The sequence below is a fragment of the Stegodyphus dumicola genome, chromosome 12 (genome assembly GCF_044657685.1).
Source record: "Stegodyphus dumicola isolate Sdum_Otavi_A_Nest chromosome 12, ASM4465768v1".
Taxonomy (NCBI): Eukaryota; Metazoa; Arthropoda; class Arachnida; order Araneae; family Eresidae; genus Stegodyphus; species Stegodyphus dumicola.
Genome location: NC_140779.1, coordinates 13,193,931 through 13,213,044, shown reverse-complemented (window position 1 = coordinate 13,213,044; position 19,114 = coordinate 13,193,931). Strand labels below are relative to the sequence as shown.

The 19,114-nt window shown below is 33.6% G+C and overlaps 1 protein-coding gene across 1 annotated transcript in view; it reads left to right on the top strand.

Annotated features, from left to right (window-relative positions):
* The window catches only part of LOC118196851 (hydroxysteroid dehydrogenase-like protein 1), a 48,172-nt gene that overhangs the window by 20,109 nt on the left and 8,949 nt on the right, over positions 1 to 19,114 (top strand). The window lies entirely within an intron of this gene.

Here is a 19,114-nt window from a genome sequence, read left to right as displayed (position 1 = left end):
AAAGAAAACTTTCTTAAATTAACAGCAGTCGCTGCTTTTGTAAATAAGTCGACAGTATTTAATTTACTGGTGATAAATTCAAGGTCAAACACTTCATCATTTACTAGTCTTCTAACAAAGTGATATTTTACGTCTATGTGCTTGGTTCGGCGATTTTCTATTGGCGATGTAGAAAAATCAATGGCAGACTTGTTATCACAAAATAGTTTACACTCTCTTAAATTAAACTTTAAAATTTCATCTTGTAAGACATTTTTCGTCCACATTAATTCCTTCGCTGCTTCAGATAAAGCGATATACTCTGCTTCCATAGTTGATAAACTTACACATTTTTGTTTAACAGTTTTCCAGATTACCGGAACTTCATCTAAATATAATATAAATCCTTCCATGGACATGCGGTCATCTCTATTACTTGCATAATCAGCATCTGAATAACAATATAAATTTAGATGTTTAATCTTTGATAAGTTTAACTTATATAATTTAGTACTATTGAGATAACCATGCAATTTCAACAATGCTTCCCAATGCCTAATTCCAGGATTCTCCTGAAATTGTGATAAGATATTCACTGCATATGTAATATCAGGCCTTGTCCTGTTAGCTACAAAAACTACACATCCTAACAGATTTCTAAAGGTTTATGTATGCATTTCCGCAACTTCTGCACTTGTCTTATCTAATTTTGTAAGAATAGTGCCCTTAGCTATGGGAAGTGAAGTTATTGGTATCTGGAAATGTTTAAATTTTTCAAAAATTTCTTCAATATATTTTTGCTGATGTATAAAAAACCCATTTTCATTCTCTAAGAATTCAATTCCAAGTAACGTTTTAGTTTTGCCTAATACTTTAAGATCAAAAAACTTACTCAGCTGTGAAATTACTTTATCTATACTATATTGATCTTTACTAAAAATCACAATATCATCTACACATAACAAGAGAATTACATTTGAACCCTTATAAACACAACTACACCATTGTATTTTCTTAAAATGTAGATTTTCTAAAGTACTTTCAAATTCACAAAACCATTCACGGCCGCTTTGATGTAGACCGTAAATGGCCTTGTGTAATAAACACACTTTATTTTTCTCTTCGATAAATCCCTCTGGTTGGGTCATATATATTTTCTCATTTAGGTTTGCATATAAATATGTGTTCTTTACATCTAACTGACAATTAGTCCATCCATATAAACATACCAGGATAGTGAAAAATATTCTTATGATTGAAAAATTTACTACAGGATTGTAAACGTCATCAAAATCTTCACATCTTTTCTGCCTGAATCCCTGTGCTACTAAGCATGCTTTGTATCTAACCACTTGATTCTTTTCATTTCTTTTTAGCGTATAGACCCATTTGTTTCCTATTATAGTTTTATTTTCTGGCTTTTCGACTAATTCCCAAACCTTTCTTTTCTTTATCGTGTCAATTTCTTCTTTCATTGCCTTATCCCATTCTTCGCCATTTACTGATTTTCGTGCTTCTTTAAAATTTTGTGGGATAACTATTTCTATGAAATTTGCCTCTTCAGACACAGAGCTAGTCTCCTGTTCTACGAAATTAACTTTTCCCGAGTATTCGTTTTTTCCACTAAAATTGAACTTATCTTTTTCATATTTAATATTTCTTGCCTCACAATACTTTTCAATATCATTATAGGATCTAAAACGGGTGTCTGTTCCCTCTACATAATAATATATGTCTGTACGTGTTCCATCTGGCCTTTTAACTGTTTTTCTTTGCCAGTTTAAGTCTGATACTTCTTTCGGAGTAGATTTGTCATCTGACAACTTAATTTCTTCTCTAGAAATTTCCTGTTCTTCATCTGATTCTGCTAATAGCTCAGATTCCTCTAGTCTTTTAAATTTAGGATTTGATTTCTGTTCCAGGATGCCATTTGCTGTATACAGTTTTTCATCGAACTTCACATTACAGGTTTCTATTAATTTGCGTTCTTCTGGCAGCCATATCCTATAACCCCTAGTTTCCTTCGCATATCCTACCATGATTCCTTCTTTGCACCTCGTTTCTAATTTATTCCTAATCTGTTTTGGCACGCCAACATAGGCTTTACAACCAAATACTTTAAAATAAACAACACTGAGTTTTCTATTTAGGAACATTTCATAAGAGGTTCGGTTGCTTTTATGACATACTCTGTTCCACGTATGTACGAAACAGCCAAGAGCTTCTGCCCACCATTCTTTTCCCATTTTACCGTCATTAAGCATAGCTTAATTCGCCGATACCGGCGTACATATATATATACAGTCAAAAGTCTTTAATCCGGACTCGTCGGGACTTCGGCGATTCCGGATTATCGATTTTTCCAGATTATAGATCATTAGTTTAAATCTGGTAAGATGGCATGCAGAAATTATAAAATTAAAAATATGAAACCGTAATTTATAAAATAATGAGCAATTATGATCTAAAGGGTATCAAAATTTACAAAAAAAGAAGCTTAATATTTATTTGTTTACTTTATTAAACATTTCTTTCAACGCGCGCATGCGTGAAGCATACCTTACACATAGCTGAAATTAGAAAATTGCAACCAGAAAACTATTTGATTTGTATTCGTGATATTTATAATGACGAGGAATTTGATTTAAATCATATCAAAGACGGAGTACATCGAAATTAAATACTACCTTTAGTAAAGAATTATAAGCCGAATAAAATAAAAACATCTGCCCTGAAGATAACGATAGTGCTGACAGATCAACTTCCAGTTCATTGCGCGCCGCTACGTCCCCCCCCCCTGCGCAGAGCAGCGTGAAATTGATAAACAGATTTCGGAACGGTTAGATAAACAAAGGATATGGCTTTATCCATTTTTTGTAGCAATTCGTTTTTTGTTTGATGGACATCGAAACATACTTTCGTTTTCTAGATCCTTTGGGAGCTCCAGCATAGGAAATTCTATTTGACATAATCTAATTTTAAAGTTCAAGCTTACTTTTATAAAATTGCTCTTACAGTCTGCAAAAAATAATAAGCCGGATCCAATTCGAAGATTAAGGAACAACTCAATCATCAACATTAACTGAAATAGATAATTAGAGCTTATACCGTTCGTTATACATTAAACGCGCACGCGAAAACGTATTCTGCGATTGCGCAAACTCATATGCGCAGTCGTAAATGCCTTGCGCGCACGCATAAAATGCCTATGCGCATGCGCAGAAAGATTTTAGCTTTGAGGTCCGGATTATAGATCATTCCGGATTATGGGTGTCCGAATTAACGACTTTTGACTGTATATACTCGGCCAACCCGCCGATCTTGACATCATTGGCCAATCAGCGGCAACCATGTTAGCTTACCTCCGATCAAAATTTGCATGTGGAAAACTAAAGCCAACACTTTTGACTGTATATAAGTTTAGTATAAACACGAAATCTTTGTTGGATATATTGAAATGTTTATCTTATTCGATTACTAAAGCATATAATTTTGTATGTGACTTAACAACCGAGAGCTTTGAATTAAAGTTTGACGTATTTATGTATAAATTATATGAACTGCCTAGAATTTCTCTACAAAAGTTAGCTTCCTTTTAAGGAAGTAAAACCTACTATTTGGAAGGTGCCATGACTTTGCGTCTAATGCCGTTCGGTTAAAACATTCACACACACACCGTTCTCTTCTGGGGTGTATGCGTTCGTGCGTTCAACACTAATTCCATTTTCGGCTAAGTACCCTTCGAATTGCCTATTACAGAATTCCCCACCATTATCGGTGCGTATACTTATTAATTTTCTATTTGTCAGCCTTTCCATTTGCCTATGATAATTCTTAAAGTTGTAGAACGATTCGTTTTTATTTTTCATACAATACACTGTTACTAATCTACTATAGTCATCTACAATAGCAAGAAAATATTTACTCCCACCCTTAGATGGAACTGGTAGTGGGCCACAAACGTCTAAATAAACCAACTGCAATGGTTTATCCGATCTCTTCGGAACAGATTTAAAAGTTATTCTACTAGATTTAGCAATAATACACGATTTACACTTCTCTATTGGTTTTTCAATTTCTGGTAACCCTTTCATGCTTTGATTCTTACTAGTTTTCTTAATATAATCAAAATTTACATGGCTAAATCTCTGATGCCATAGCATTGCATCATCTACTTTATTTAACTTTCCAATTTCTGTACCGTAACCAGCTTCCCTTTTACCTGTTGCATATCTAAATGGTTTTATGTGATAAAGTCCGTCATATCGTTTAGCGTAGCATAATCTATCCCAATTATTTACCTGTTGCATATCTAAATGGTTTTACGTGATAAAGTCCGTCATATCGTTTAGCGTAGCATAATCTATCCCAATTATTAAAGTATATCCACATCTTCCCTTTTGAAATCACAAAATGAGCACCAGCCTTTTCTAACCTTGCTCCCAATAATAAATTTCTTCTTAGATTTGGATTATATAACACATTATCTAACTCAATCCAATTTATTCGATTGCCTACTTTTACTGCAAATTTGACAGTACCCTTTCCTAGTACTTTACTTTCACAATTTCCTACAGCTAAAGACATACGTATATCGTTTATTTCTTCGAAATTTGTCATTAAATTTCTATTATTACAGAAATGAGTTGTAGCTGCAGTATCTACGACCCAATTAAATTTATCTGTGTTACCTCCTTTATCTGTAGTTGTTACATAATTTTCTACTAACATTAATTCTTTATCTTTAAACTGTCCATTTTTATCGTCTATTTTAAACTTCTGATTTTTACTTACATTTTCTTTACATTGAGCAATTAAGTGCCCAAATTTATGACATCTGAAACAAGGTCCTATTCTCATATTCCCCATTTTTTTCTTAGATTTAGTTTTATTTTCAACTTTATCTTTCCCTGCGTTTAAACTGATAGTATTAAACACGCTTACCTTGCTGTCTTCTAAATCGCAATTACCTGGCGAAGTCGGCTTTCTTCCAGCTCTTACCAGCTCTTCAGCAATTCTTTCCAGCGTAAAATCTTCGTCCTTCCACTTATAAATCAATTGTACAATGCCGGAGTATTCCTGGGGTAATCTCCTTATTGCCTGGAATCCTTTAAAAATATCTGTCAAGTTGTGACGAGCTTCAGCCAACTTCTTTGCAGTCATTCTTATTCTTGCGATGAATAATCCTATTTCTTCATTTGACGTATATCTAATACTAAAAAATTCATCCAGTAACTGAATTATCCTTGCTCTTATTTTGGGTTCGAATTGCTTCTGTAGAACTTCCCACGCTTCTTTACCACTTGAACATTCTTGTATCAGCGGCCTGAACTCAGCTTTAATTCCGTAATATAATGTAGTGAAGGCTCTGTTCTCCCTCAGTGTGAACTCCTGCTTTTCACGCCTTGTTGCACTTTTATCTAATTCTTCTTCTTTGTCCTCTATGAAGCTCCAACAATTTCTATCCAGTAACAGCATTTTCATGTCGACTTTTCATCGATCCCAGTTGTCATGGTTTAACAACTCAAAACCTTCAGGTAGTAATGACATCTTCAATTAAGTGTGAGCACAACAACTTGAACAAACTTCTAAGACAGGTCAGCTTCTTTTCGTGGATAACGGCCCTCTTCACCTACATTCCTTCAAAGCTGAGTTGAACTGGATGACTGATTAGCTGTTGGCGCTGGGCCATAACCCTATTGGCAGTGGTGATAAAGGCAAAGCATGTTTTGCTTCCCTTAAATAAAGCTAAGACTAAACTAAAAAAATTCTTGCTTTATTCCGTAAATAAAATAAAAGAGCTAACACTGTAGCCTTTACATTTAAAATCATTTAGTGAAAGCAAACTAGCATAAAGCTAACTGATAATCACACAAGAGAACAAGAAACAAGAACCATTCGCCGATACCGGCGTACATATATATATACTCGGCCAACCCGCCGATCTTGACGTCATCGGCCAATCAGCGGCAATCACGTTAGCTTACCGCCGATCGACCTCCGATCAAAATTTGCATGTGGAAAACTAAAGCCAACACTTTTGACTGTATATAGTTTTAGTATAAACACGAAATCTTTGTTGGATATATTGAAATGTTTATCTTATTCGATTACTAAAGCATATAATTTTGTATGTGACTTATTTAACTGAGAGCTTTGAATTAAAGTTTGACGTATTTATGTATAAATTATATGAACTGCCTAGAATTTCTCTACAAAAGTTAGCTTCCTTTTAAGGAAGTAAAACCTACTATTTAGAAGGTGCCATGACTTTTACTACATAAAAGTCAAAGCATGCATTGAAAGATCTTGCATGTTTAATTATAAGGTTTCATATAATGTTTTCAGTAATGTACTTCTTTTTATATTGTATAATAAAACTAATTAGGTATTTAATTAGACATCATTATTGAACTATGTGTACTGAACTATTTTTTAAGAGAAATTTCGTAACAATTTATATTATCTTAATGTAATTATTATTTAATGTAATTATGATTTTCATATTTTATGTAATTGATTGAATAATCTATTTTCATGTTGGAGCTTATTCAAGCAAGTCCTTTTTTATCATTTAAAAAAGTACCTTTGTAATCAGTATGTAGCAGTTGCTACATCATAAACATTATTTTTCTAATTTAATGCTACTAAATTTAAAGCATAACAATATATTATTCACTTTTTAAAGATGTTATCTTTTAAACAACATCATTCTACAATTATTTTCGTTTCTACTGTTGCCACTCACAGTTTACATAAAGTTGTACAAAAGAAAAGATTATGTATGATTTGTAGAGGTTGCACTACTTCCCATCCAAGCAACATAGTTGCAATACAAGGAGAAGCATTGTTGTCTTACATAAATATTTACATTGCAATAAACTACATAAATGCTATTTAAAAAATATTACAATCATTATATGGAAAATTAGTATAAAACATTAAATATTCACGTAATCTTGAAATGATTAAGAATAAGTTCACAAAACACAAAGGTAAGCGGACTGTATTACCATTTATTTTATATAACACTTTGAAATAGAAGAAATGGTGTCCACATAATGACACATCACTCAAAGCACTGTAGCAATAAAAAACAAAAAAGAAGAGAACACATAAATCACATAATTTGAAAGTTCGTTACCATAGCAACCACAATCGAATCTATTGTTGCAAAGGCACACTAGTAATTCCTTTGGTAACAAAAAGTACTTAACGTAGCAGTTCAAAAAAGACAAATAGTTAAAGCATACATAATAACATTAACAAAAAATTATTTGAAAATATAATTAAAATTAAAGTTCAATAGTTCATATCAGTCATGATTAGGGATAAGACACAATTTAGTAACAGTTCATTTGAAATCGCCAGCGGCTGTATGGACTGTAGCCACTGGAACTTATTATTGCTGCTTGGATAAATTAAGGTAATTATTCCAATTTTCCATTGTTTTGGAGGAAGTTGTTCGTTTTTGACCAGAACTAAGTTACCACATTTTAAGATTTGGAGGGGCACGAAACCATTTAGCACGTTGAAGGGTTGTTAAATATTCTGCACACCATCGTTTCCAAAAATGTTGCACAGTCTCTTGAACTAGAGACCAATGTTTGTCTTGAAGATTTCGCATCACTCAAGTCAGATTCGGGAATGGCAAGCAAAGGGGCTCCAATCAGAAAATGACCTGGAATTAATGCACTAAAGTCGTTTGGATCACTAGACATCGCACATAGGGGACGTTAATTCATACACGCTTCCACTTGTCTAGGCACTGTTAAAAATTCCTTGTAAGTTAGAAATGTGGATTCTAATACTCTTTTAAGATGAAATTTCATAGATTTCACATTAGATTCCCACAAGCCACCGAAGTGAGGAGATGTCGGAGGATTAAATAACCAAGTTAACCTTCTGAGGTAATGTAGTTACATACTTCACTGCTTTTCTTGATGCGAGCTGTATTTTTATAAATCTCCTTCAGTTCCTTACTAGCATCTTTGAAGTTAGTAGCACAGTCAGTCGAAATTTCAGATGGTTTGCCTTATCGGGCGATAAATCTTTTTAGAGCTGCTAAAAACGTTAAAGTTGATAGATCACTGACTAACTCCAAGTGTACAGCTTTCGAAATTTCAGATGGTTTGCCTTATCGGGCGATAAATCTTTTTAGAGCTGCTAAAAACGTTAAAGTTGATAGATCACTGACTAACTCCAAGTGTACAGCTTTCGAAATTTCAGATGGTTTGCCTTATCGGGCGATAAATCTTTTTAGAGCTGCTAAAAACGTTAAAGTTGATAGATCACTGACTAACTCCAAGTGTACAGCTTTCGAAATTTCAGATGGTTTGCCTTATCGGGCGATAAATCTTTTTAGAGCTGCTAAAAACGTTAAAGTTGATAGATCACTGACTAACTCCAAGTGTACAGCTTTCGAAATTTCAGATGGTTTGCCTTATCGGGCGATAAATCTTTTTAGAGCTGCTAAAAACGTTAAAGTTGATAGATCACTGACTAACTCCAAGTGTACAGCTTTTGTTGAGAAATGCACAAAAATGGATATGTAACACTTGAATGTTTTAGCTCTTCTTCCAAGTTGAGACTTAATTGTATACGGACCAGCATAATCATCACTGGTGGCTGCAAAAGGTTGAACTCTGGGTGAGGGTAAATCTCCTATTATCTGCGTCACTGTCTTGCCTCGATTTCTAATACAAGGAATATATCTGTGAATTATCTTTCTCACTACACTTCTCACTGAAAGAATCCAAAACTGGATTCGCAAAGTGCTTATCAGTAACTCTTGACTAGCATGTAAATAATTGACATGATAATGAGTTATGATAATAATATAATGATATATGATAATAGGTAATAATATGATAATAATAGGTAATGAGATTAGTGACATGTCCTTCCTTTAAAAGCAAAGCGACCACCTACTCGAATGACGTCTTCTTCATCAAGGAAGGGAGTTAATTGTATTACTCCACGGCTCACACTTTTTTATTTTATTGATGTTTTTAAACAAGAGAGCTCTCGAGAGAAAATAAGATTCTTTTTTCATTTTTTTATCACTGTTTTCGTAGCTAATCAAAGCTCATTGGTTGCCAGAAAACCTCTCAATTTATTTTTGGAGGAGTTTCGACAGTTGTAAATGAATCTTGGGCATAAAGCAACTGTACGACATAGTTTTGTCCAAGATGAATACCATTTAAAAATGTCATTTTCCTTTACTGTACAAGATACTGAAATGCGTGTTTTTTCTCTCTTCTCTATGAACTCCTTCATAATCTACATCAACAAGATGTTCGCTGTCAGGACATGTTTGGAAATCTTGTGTATATAACCAAGTAGGTCCCATGAACCATCGCTCACAATTCTGAAATTTGGCTGGAAATATTTCTCTTGTACCTGAATCAGCTGGATTCAGCTTTTCATTGATATGGTTTCACCTTACATTAGGAATTGTGTTCTGTATTTTGGCAACATGGTTTGCAACAAAGGAAACCCAACGATATGGTTCTGCAGAAATTCAGGACAGCATAACAGTTGAACCTTTCTATGCCAAGTCATAGGAAACTCTAAATGTTCTAAAACTGATTTAAGTAAATTCGCTAACAAAACTGCAGTGCATAACTCTAATCAGGGTAGTGATTGCACCTTCAGAGGGGCAACTCTCGTTTTTGATGTTAAGAGTGTGACAAATAACGCGACACTGAATGCAAATAAATTGCTGCACAGTAGCCTTTCTCAGAGGCATCACAAAAAGCGCAATCATCAATATAAGTTTACGTCAGGAATCAAAACAAATCTCGGTATTTTTAATTGTTTAATAAGATGTAAATCATTTCGGAAACTCTTCCATTTGTTAGCAAACTCATCACTAACATGTTCATCCCACGATAAATGGAGTTTCTACATGTCTTGCATCAAGATTTTGACATAAATAATACAAGGAGCAAGCCAACCTAATGGGTCAAATATTTTCGCTAAATCAGAAAAGATATATCTTTTAGTGTATTTAAACTTTTCTCCAGAAATGGACATGAAAAAGTTAAAGTATTCTTCATGGGGGTTCCAATTAATTCCTAAAACTTTGACTGAGCTATCATCTTGAATTTTCATTGCCTCAATCATTTCTCAACTCCTTGGGTGTATTCCTTAACACTGATAAGTCATTGGATGACCATTTACACAGAAGAAATCCTCCACATTCTAACATTCGCAAGAGTTGATTTACTAGATTTTTGCACTCTACAGTGTTTTGAGCATCTACCAAAATAATCATCTTTAAAAAAATTTTGAAGTACAGCCTTCGAAGCTAAAGGATAGTTATTCTGCTCATCGTAGGCAAGTTGGTATAAAGCACGAGTAGCCAGATATGAAGCGGAGGCAGTGTCATATGTGACAGTATTCAGTCGAAATTCTTGAATAGGATCTCCTGGATTGTCCCGCTAAAATATCCTTTGAAAGTCTCTTTTTCATTAACTAGAATTTGTCTGAGTATTTTTGATATCAGCTGTGACAACTACTGAATAACATCTGAATTTGATCAAAACTGGAAACAGCTCTTGTTGTATTCTAGGATCTGTCATCAATATGTCATCAAGAGATAGTCCTGATGAAGACTTACTAGTAGCATTTAAAAAAAAAAACACTTATTTTGCTCCTAGAGATTCCTTAATTATTGTATGATGTGGCATGTAATATGCTTGACTTGGGGACTCTGAACTACGAACTGGTTCCATGTGCCCAAGTTCCAATCAGGAGATCATAAGAGATTTCTCTCTAAAGATGTAAATCTTTGTAAAGCAAGATAATTAAAATAACCCAACCTTGAAGGTTTATCTTTAAATGGAAGTTTCACTACATAACGACCATTTTGATCACGGAAGTGTGTTGTTTTAAAGAATTCTACACATTCTTGATCTTCACTAGAGATGCATTTGACTTTAGGAATGGAGTCTAAAAACCAAAATCTTTCAAATAATTTCTTTGTATTCAACTGAAGATTATTCACTGTATCAGTAAGTGAGTGAGTGCCACCAAGGAAGACCACTGACCTGACCTTAGCCTCACAGTGTGATATCTTCCTGGCAGAAACCATCTACTCTCTGCTCCACCCTGCTCCGGGAATGCAGCCAAATAGACGGCTAAGAGCCTCATAAAGTCTACATGTAAGCTTGGAAATTGTTGTATGGGGAAAGAGTATCTTGTTAGGAACTACTTAAAATTAAGCAAAGAAGCAATCAAAAGACTGTTAAGAATCGCTATTAGAATAGACAGAAACTTGTGTTAGATAAAAAAGATAGGCGGAGTGTGCCTGAAAATTTAACTGCCGTGGATTTTCTGAAGTGTGTATATGTGGGTGCTAATCCTGACACAACTGTTATTTATTTATGGGGCTTTTGTAAAGTCATTGGTCTTGCATGGAGGAAAAATCCATGTGCCCGACTCTTATGTAAGAACATTTAAAAAATTGTGTACCTGTTATCACTAAGATAACAAATTCCAGCATAATTTTGCAAAACTTAAACTTTGCGCAAACTTAAACTGTAGTTTTACAAATTGAACCATGCACCTACATTTTCTTTCATAGTACTTGCAGACAGGATAATACATACATAAGTACAAAACTGAAAAACTAACATGATACTGAGTACAGAAATACAGAAAGCTGATCCCTAATGCCTGCATACATAACACTTAAAAATGCATACATAATACATGAAAACTAAAACTGATAAACATAATACATAAAACTGATCATTAAGTAATGCTATGTAGTCTATATCCTAGCCAAGTACGAACTGACCTTCATAGTACATGCAGAGAGGTAATAAATACAGACTTGAGTACTTTAAAGTGAACATAAACAGAAAAGTACAGAACCATACTCAGTAAAACTGATATCTGATTCCAAACGCTTGAATACGTAATGCTGATACATAATTACAAAGAGAACCTTACCTACATTAATTCCATAGTTACTTTTATCACCTTAGAACATGCACATAATTTATAATAAACATAATTAAGCACGTAATGCTGATCACTAGGAAGATATTCAAACATGCAATTGATCACATAAATACAGATATCTCTTCCCTAAAATTTACATAAAAAGTTGAATATTTATTAAAATTAACAAGGCAAAAATGCCATACCAATAATAATATCATTCACAAACTTAAGTTGAGGTGATAATATAAGTTGACCTTGTCCTTCTTGAACTTACTTATCACAAACTTGTAATTTAAATATACGATTAGTAAGTGTAGGAAAAACTCATTGCTGTTGAAGATTTTACTTGCTCAATCTGGTCTTGCGAGTCCTAGATCTGTACATTAATTGCAAAAGTAAAAATTTTAAATAATATAGACAGGTTGTTGTCATAGTCCTAATTATCTAAGTTAGTCTTGGGTTGAGAGGTCAGAGATGTGTGCCCCGTATACTTATCAGATTGATTTAGTGTGATTTGTACATTTTATGAATCAGAGTGCTAAGCACTTGATTATTTCTGTTTGGGGACACTTATCGTCATATTAGAGAATACTTTCTCTGACAATGGCTGATTACCGCTTGTAGCTTTTTATTTGCTGATTTGTTTGTTCTCATATTTGCCGCCCATTGTGACCAGTGAGCTTGACTTGGCTTTCTTATATGGTACTGTGCCGTGTTTGTGCAGTGGAAGATGTAGTGGTCTGGATCCCCCACCTCTCCACATTGACATCTTTCTGTGTCACTCAGGCTGAATCTATGCAGATAGGTCAGGAATGGGCCATGACCTGTATAAAACTGTGTCTGACTACCACTATTGCAATTTAACTCTAGCGTTGTTTTTGGGAAGAACATATATGTTCTCCTTCCTGTATCCATTGTGCCCCATCTGGCTTGCCATCTGTCTATCAGTTGTTTTAGAGTGATCTTTTTGAGATGATACCTAGGTAATTTATCTGGCAGTTCTGTTCTTGAGACCTCCTTTGCCGCTTCTTTTGCCCAGGGTATCTGCTTCCTCATTGCCTTTAATGCCCACGTGAGCCGGAACCCACATGAGGCATGGCCTTTCTGATGGCAGAAGACTGAGAAGTATTTTTCTAAGTTCTTGGACGTACTGGCTTCTGCTTTTGCAACCTTTGATTGCATCAAGGCTAGAGGCAGAATCACTGTAAATAGTAATTTAGGTAAGTCTGTTCCTCTTCACATAATTAATCGCTGCTTTAAGTGCTGCCAGCTCAGCTTGGAATACTGAGTTCCTACTGCCAAGTCTTCTTTTCCATTTATACACAACTGTATCACCTTTTAAAACACAGAAGGCACTGTCACTGAGTTCCTACTGCCAAGTCTTCTTTTCCATTTATACACAACTGTATCACCTTTTAAAACACAGAAGGCACTGCATAAGTGTTAGATTTGAATCATCAGTAATAGTGTTCCCATATATGATCCAACCTAACTGAGAACAAATTACAAAGGGCAATGATTGTCCTCTCTTTAAGGATGTCTCAAGCATAGTAAAAAATACATTTACACCTAACAAAATATAAATAGATTTTCTTTCATAGAACATAGGATCAGCTAAAACTAGATCATCAAAATGATTCGCAATTTAGAAGGAAGTGACACGTTAGGCATATCTGAAGTTATCTTTGGAATCAAGAATGCGTATTTTCGAAATTAGGAGTTTGACTCAAAGTGTAGGGTAAAGATCAATTCCACTTCACTTGTTACAGTGTTAAACGAACCAAGGCACAGCACTTCAATTTTCATGTCCTAGGTATACTCAATTTATGTCTTAGGTAACTCAATTGGTGAAAGATCAGACCAAGGAATCAATGAGACATGCAGCAAGGCTTGTTGGCCAATGAATGCTAAGCATTTTCTAGCAGGTTAATATGGTGTTGCATTAACCTGCTAAAAATTTTTCCAACTGCTGAAGGTAAGGTAATACAGCCACCTGCAGAGCACCTCATCAACATTATTTTTATGCTGTTAATGTGCCTCTGATGTGCCCGACCTGCTATCTTGATTGATGGCACCTCAAACCATTATGCCACTCTGATGAGTGGCATGGCATTGAGTAATAGTAGTCAAAGTGGCTCTATCTCCCCGACACTTCTTTCCCCAACACTTAACCAGTGACTATCATCAGACAAACAAAACAGAGACTTGCCCCTGAATACCATGTGCCATTCAGTTGCCCAAGTGGCTCATTGAAGGCACCATTACAGTCTTTTGCATCAGTGGTTTGCTATTAGTGGCAGTCTTTACAAAGGGCAGCATGTGTGCAAGTCACAAGGATTGGGAGACCGTTTTCCCAGATATCGGAGCATTCAAAGCTCCCTGTACATTCCATAAACTGTCCATAGTAGTTGACTGTGGGACCACCATCAATTCCTTTCATATGCAATCTGTAGATGTGTGCAGTCTGTAGTTCATCTAGATGGACCCGGTCATTTGCAACTATTTATGGTTCCTTCACTGAACCATGTAGGTCAAATTGTGTGCACATTGGATGCGTCTACATACATTCAGTAGCACCAACCAGTAGTATATAAACCTACAATTTAACCCTTAGTAAAATTGTCTGTTTGCTGGAACTATCTACGGTGTCATTGTCCAGACATTTCTTCAGGCATTGCATATCTTCGGGAACTTTGAACTTCTTGAAATTTTGGATTCCGTAGGCAGCAGAAAGTAGTAACTGTTAGTTCACCTGCCTATTTCGTTCCCTTTTATCTTGCATTATAATCATATGACCAGCTTGCAGTGTACATCGTCTGCATGGCTTGTTCCACTATATATTCTCTGAAATTTGCATATTTATGTGATCAAATTTTCATGGTGTTGCATTTTTTACATCTGGCAATGTATATAGTAGCTCACACTTCACAGGTATTTTATCCTAATTGTTATGCATTAGGTACATGGATTTTTAGTTTTAGGTTTTTTTCTCTTTAAGTTTGAAAAGGAGACAAGTTTTAAAAAGTCTTCGTGTAAGGCATCCTTTTCCAAAACGAATAACTGAATTTTCATAACTACGTTTTTGTACAAACTGTTCTTTGCATGCAGTATAATTTTAGCTCACTTTGGCATGGTAATAAATGAATAAATAAGGAATAAATAAGTAAATTGCTGCAAGTCAAGAGAAAATAAATTCTGATTAAATTTAATATGTTGATTTGAAGTGCAGTTAAATCAATTATAACACAGCCAGTTACAATTAAAATTTAACTTTTAATTATTGGGTAAAAGCACCAGTATGAAAATTAAACATTGATAATTGTATGCATTGAAAATACTAATATTGCACACTTGCTTTTTGCAATGATATTTAATAACTGATCTCTCTATATATTTGGTATAATTTCAAAATTAAATGTGATATGCTGGATTTCCTTTCTGAATGTAAAAATTTTGTAGAAGTACAAGCATAGCGTTGTTACAAAATTTTGTTTAATAATGATCATAAAAAATACGGCATTTGTAAATGTTTACTATAGGCTTTACTTCCTTAACTATCTTATTTACTTGCATATTCCCTCTTATTTTACTAATTTTATCTTGCAATGTAACTATTTCATTCCTTTATTTACTTATATTATAGATCAAGCGTAATGATCATGTTGGATTGGCTGTTACTTGTGGCAGCATTGTTGAGGGCATTCAATTGCATGGCAAATTTTTTAAAAATGGCAGCAGCACTGAGAGTCACAAATAAAAAGCTACAGCATTTGAAGGCTGAAAACAGCCATTGTGTCGTGAATAAAAACCAAAAAGAAAAAACCCTTCTGATATGCTTATGGATTGGTCAGTCCTGGATTACTCGTCAAAACCTGCTAAAAAGGGGGCAAATGCTCCCATCTGTGCAAACTAATGTTACATTATCTGTGATCCATATTTTATTGATTGCCCAAATTTTAAATTTCTTAGGTTGAAACATTTTGGCTCTTTTGATCTATCCTTTTTTTAATTAATTAGAATTGAATCTTCGTTTCAGTCTTCCTCACTTTTTAAAAGATACAGGCTTTTCTTACAAACTGTAAAACTTTAAATGTCAGCTATATTTTTAACCCAGAGTCAAGTGCTTTTAACATTTTACAAATTTTGGACTAGTATTGATTGTTTTAATTACTATAGTAATATATTTGAATTTCTCCTTTGCATCAATCTGTTACACTTGATGGCAGGTTTAGAATTTTTCATTTCTAGCTTGTTATTATCGTAGCATTGATCTTTTATAGTTCTATCTGTTCTTGCTATATTCTTGGCACATTTTAACCAAGTGGATTATGCACCATAAAACACCATCAATTTTATATGAAATTAGAGAGGGGATAATTATGTGAATAATTTAATGTACGAAGAATTGCGCTTGCAGTAGAAACATAATAAATGAAATATATTGATGGATAAACTATCGGTAACTGTCAAAAATCTAATTCAATTACTGTTCATTTATTACATGCTATTAAGATATTATAGGAAGGCTAAGATTACCCATATGTAATAAGGTATCTCTACTTCCTATATCTTGAATTTAGCTCACTCTTATTGTTGTCCAACTATTTTCATATCCATCTCATATTATTTAATTCTGCTTGAACTGTTGTTTGTGTATTCTGCTACAACTTAAAATATTGTCATTATTATTTTTTTCCTGTTCAGTCTGTATTCCTGTGTACAATGATCATTTAAACCATTGGAAACATTAGATATCCTTATTTTCTTGACGTTGTTCACTATTCTCCATCAGTCAGAACCCTAACATCTAAAATCCATGAGCAAATCAATTAATAAGATAAAAACAACCACTGTGTGGACAAATCTATTTTGAAATTTAGAGGAGCATTTTTAAAATATTAAATAAATTTATTGCTATTTAATTGGATAATTTGTGAAAATGTTATCAATTTTGCCAATTTACATCACTTTTTGTTGCATAATTTAAAAACCAAAATTAATTATTCCCTAAAAGAATTCTTTAGTTTTTACTTTCTTGTATGAAGTAAAGGAAGTATTGTAATCAAGAAAAATTCCGAGTACCATGTTTCAACGAAAATATACATTTTGACCATAGTAGAATGCAATGTAATGTTTTTGTGGGACATCTGTACGTAAGGACAGAACAAAAACCTCTTTTCCCCCAAATGAATTATAAAATTGATTTAAAATCGATTCAGAAGAGGTATTTTTGTGGCGTTTGTACGTACATATCTCACATAACTCATAGCCTCAGAATGTTGAAATTTTGTATGTGCGACTGCTATAACATGTAGATGTGCACCTCCTTTTTTGGTTGCAATTGGCAACTCCAACAGTATATAAATATATGTATATCCACTCTGTTATTTAGCTCAGTTTCTTTATTTTTATATCTTTGTAAGTTGTACATTTTTTGCTTTAAAAATGATTGAATTATGTTGTTCTTATCTTCCGGTTAAGGATTTTATGGCTTTAGTTAACTTGCATGTTATAGCTGTAGAATTATCAACAATTTAAGAATTTTTTAAGCGCGGCCAAGCCTAATTTTTTTTTTTTACCATAGCAGTCTAATTTGTTTATATTTGAAATTTAGCAGAATATGATTAAATTGGATTTGTTGCCAATTTAGAGAATCTAAGCTTTCACAGTAACAAAGTTATATCTTCTTTTATTATTGAGAATTAAATTAGGCTTTAATCCATCGTGGAATTATCATTTAAGTTATTAAATTATCTCGTATATCGACTCAGCATAGCATCCACAACAAATTAAGTCAGTTTCTACCTTCAGTATCTTTTTGCCAAGATCAGAAATAAACCTTCAGTTTTTGTGTGCCGAAAAATCTGCCTTCTTGCTTGCTGGCCAAATTGCTTGTTTTTGCACAGAAACTAATTTTAATTGTAAAAAATTTCTTTCTTGTTTTAACTGTATTTGATTTGTAACTGTTTTAACTGTACTTGTAACTGTATTTCATGTTTTTCTAAATCTTTCCATTTTTAATATAGATATTTTGAGTTTTTTATGTAATTTTGCCTTGTTGTGAAGTGAGAACTAATTGAACAACAAATATATCCCTAATGAAATTTGAGGAAATAAGTTTAAATGAAATGCAGGAAAAAATGTGTATAATTTATCCCGTATAAGGAAGTCGTGGTGTACAAATTAGATTTTTTCTTAAATATAAAGGAACAGCCATGGAACAAAAAAAGGTAGTTCATGGTGATGAATGATAGTTTCATATATACTATTGCACTAATAATAAACTTTGTGATATAAAAAAAAAAAAAACTTAACCAACAAGTTTGTAGCTTTATCTGTTATCTGCAACAAGGAGTTTCAGTGCCAAAAATGTCAGCAGCTTGCAAATAAAGTGGCTGCCTGTTGTCCTTAACTTTCTGTATGTAGCACAAAAAGAATACCATCACGTTCTGTCGTGTAGATGTGATATAAAATTCTAGATTTTAAATTCTATTAAGAAGACCCATTACGCACTGTGGATTCCCCAATAATTCATCTGGGTTTAGTCCTTGACTCTAGAATACATTGCTGCTAGGGATTTTCTTTATGTAATATGATAGCTTTCTTCTTTTTGCTAATCTTTTGTGAGGAAATTTTGTCACTGAGAATGCATAGCCGCCTTTCAGTGCTTTGCATTAATCCTTTGAGCAGTGCCGCTTTTTGGATCCGTCATGAGGATCTGCATTTAAATGACCTTTATTAGCTAAATTTGTATATTTACTTATTTTAGTCTCTATTTTCATAAACTTGCATTTATTAAGATGACATTTATATTAAAGAATGTAAGAAAGCTAAATATCTTAAATTATGAGCTAATATATAACAAGTGATAAAAAGTCTCGTAACTGGATAAAGTGGTCATGGTGCTCAGAGGGTTAAGTAAATCAAAGCAAATGTAAACTGGAACTGAACTAGATATTAAAATTTTAATAGGTTTATTGCAATTTTTAACAATTTTTAGACTTTCAGTAGAATGCTTGTAAGCTCAAAAGTACATAATAGATTAGCTTTTAGTAAAAAATTCTGACTGAAGATTGGGTTGCTTAATTTGTATTTCAGATTATTTCAAGAATCTTGAAAACTTATTCATTTTTAGTTTAATTTATGTTTACTGTTGAATAGGTGATGTTAAGTTTTAACA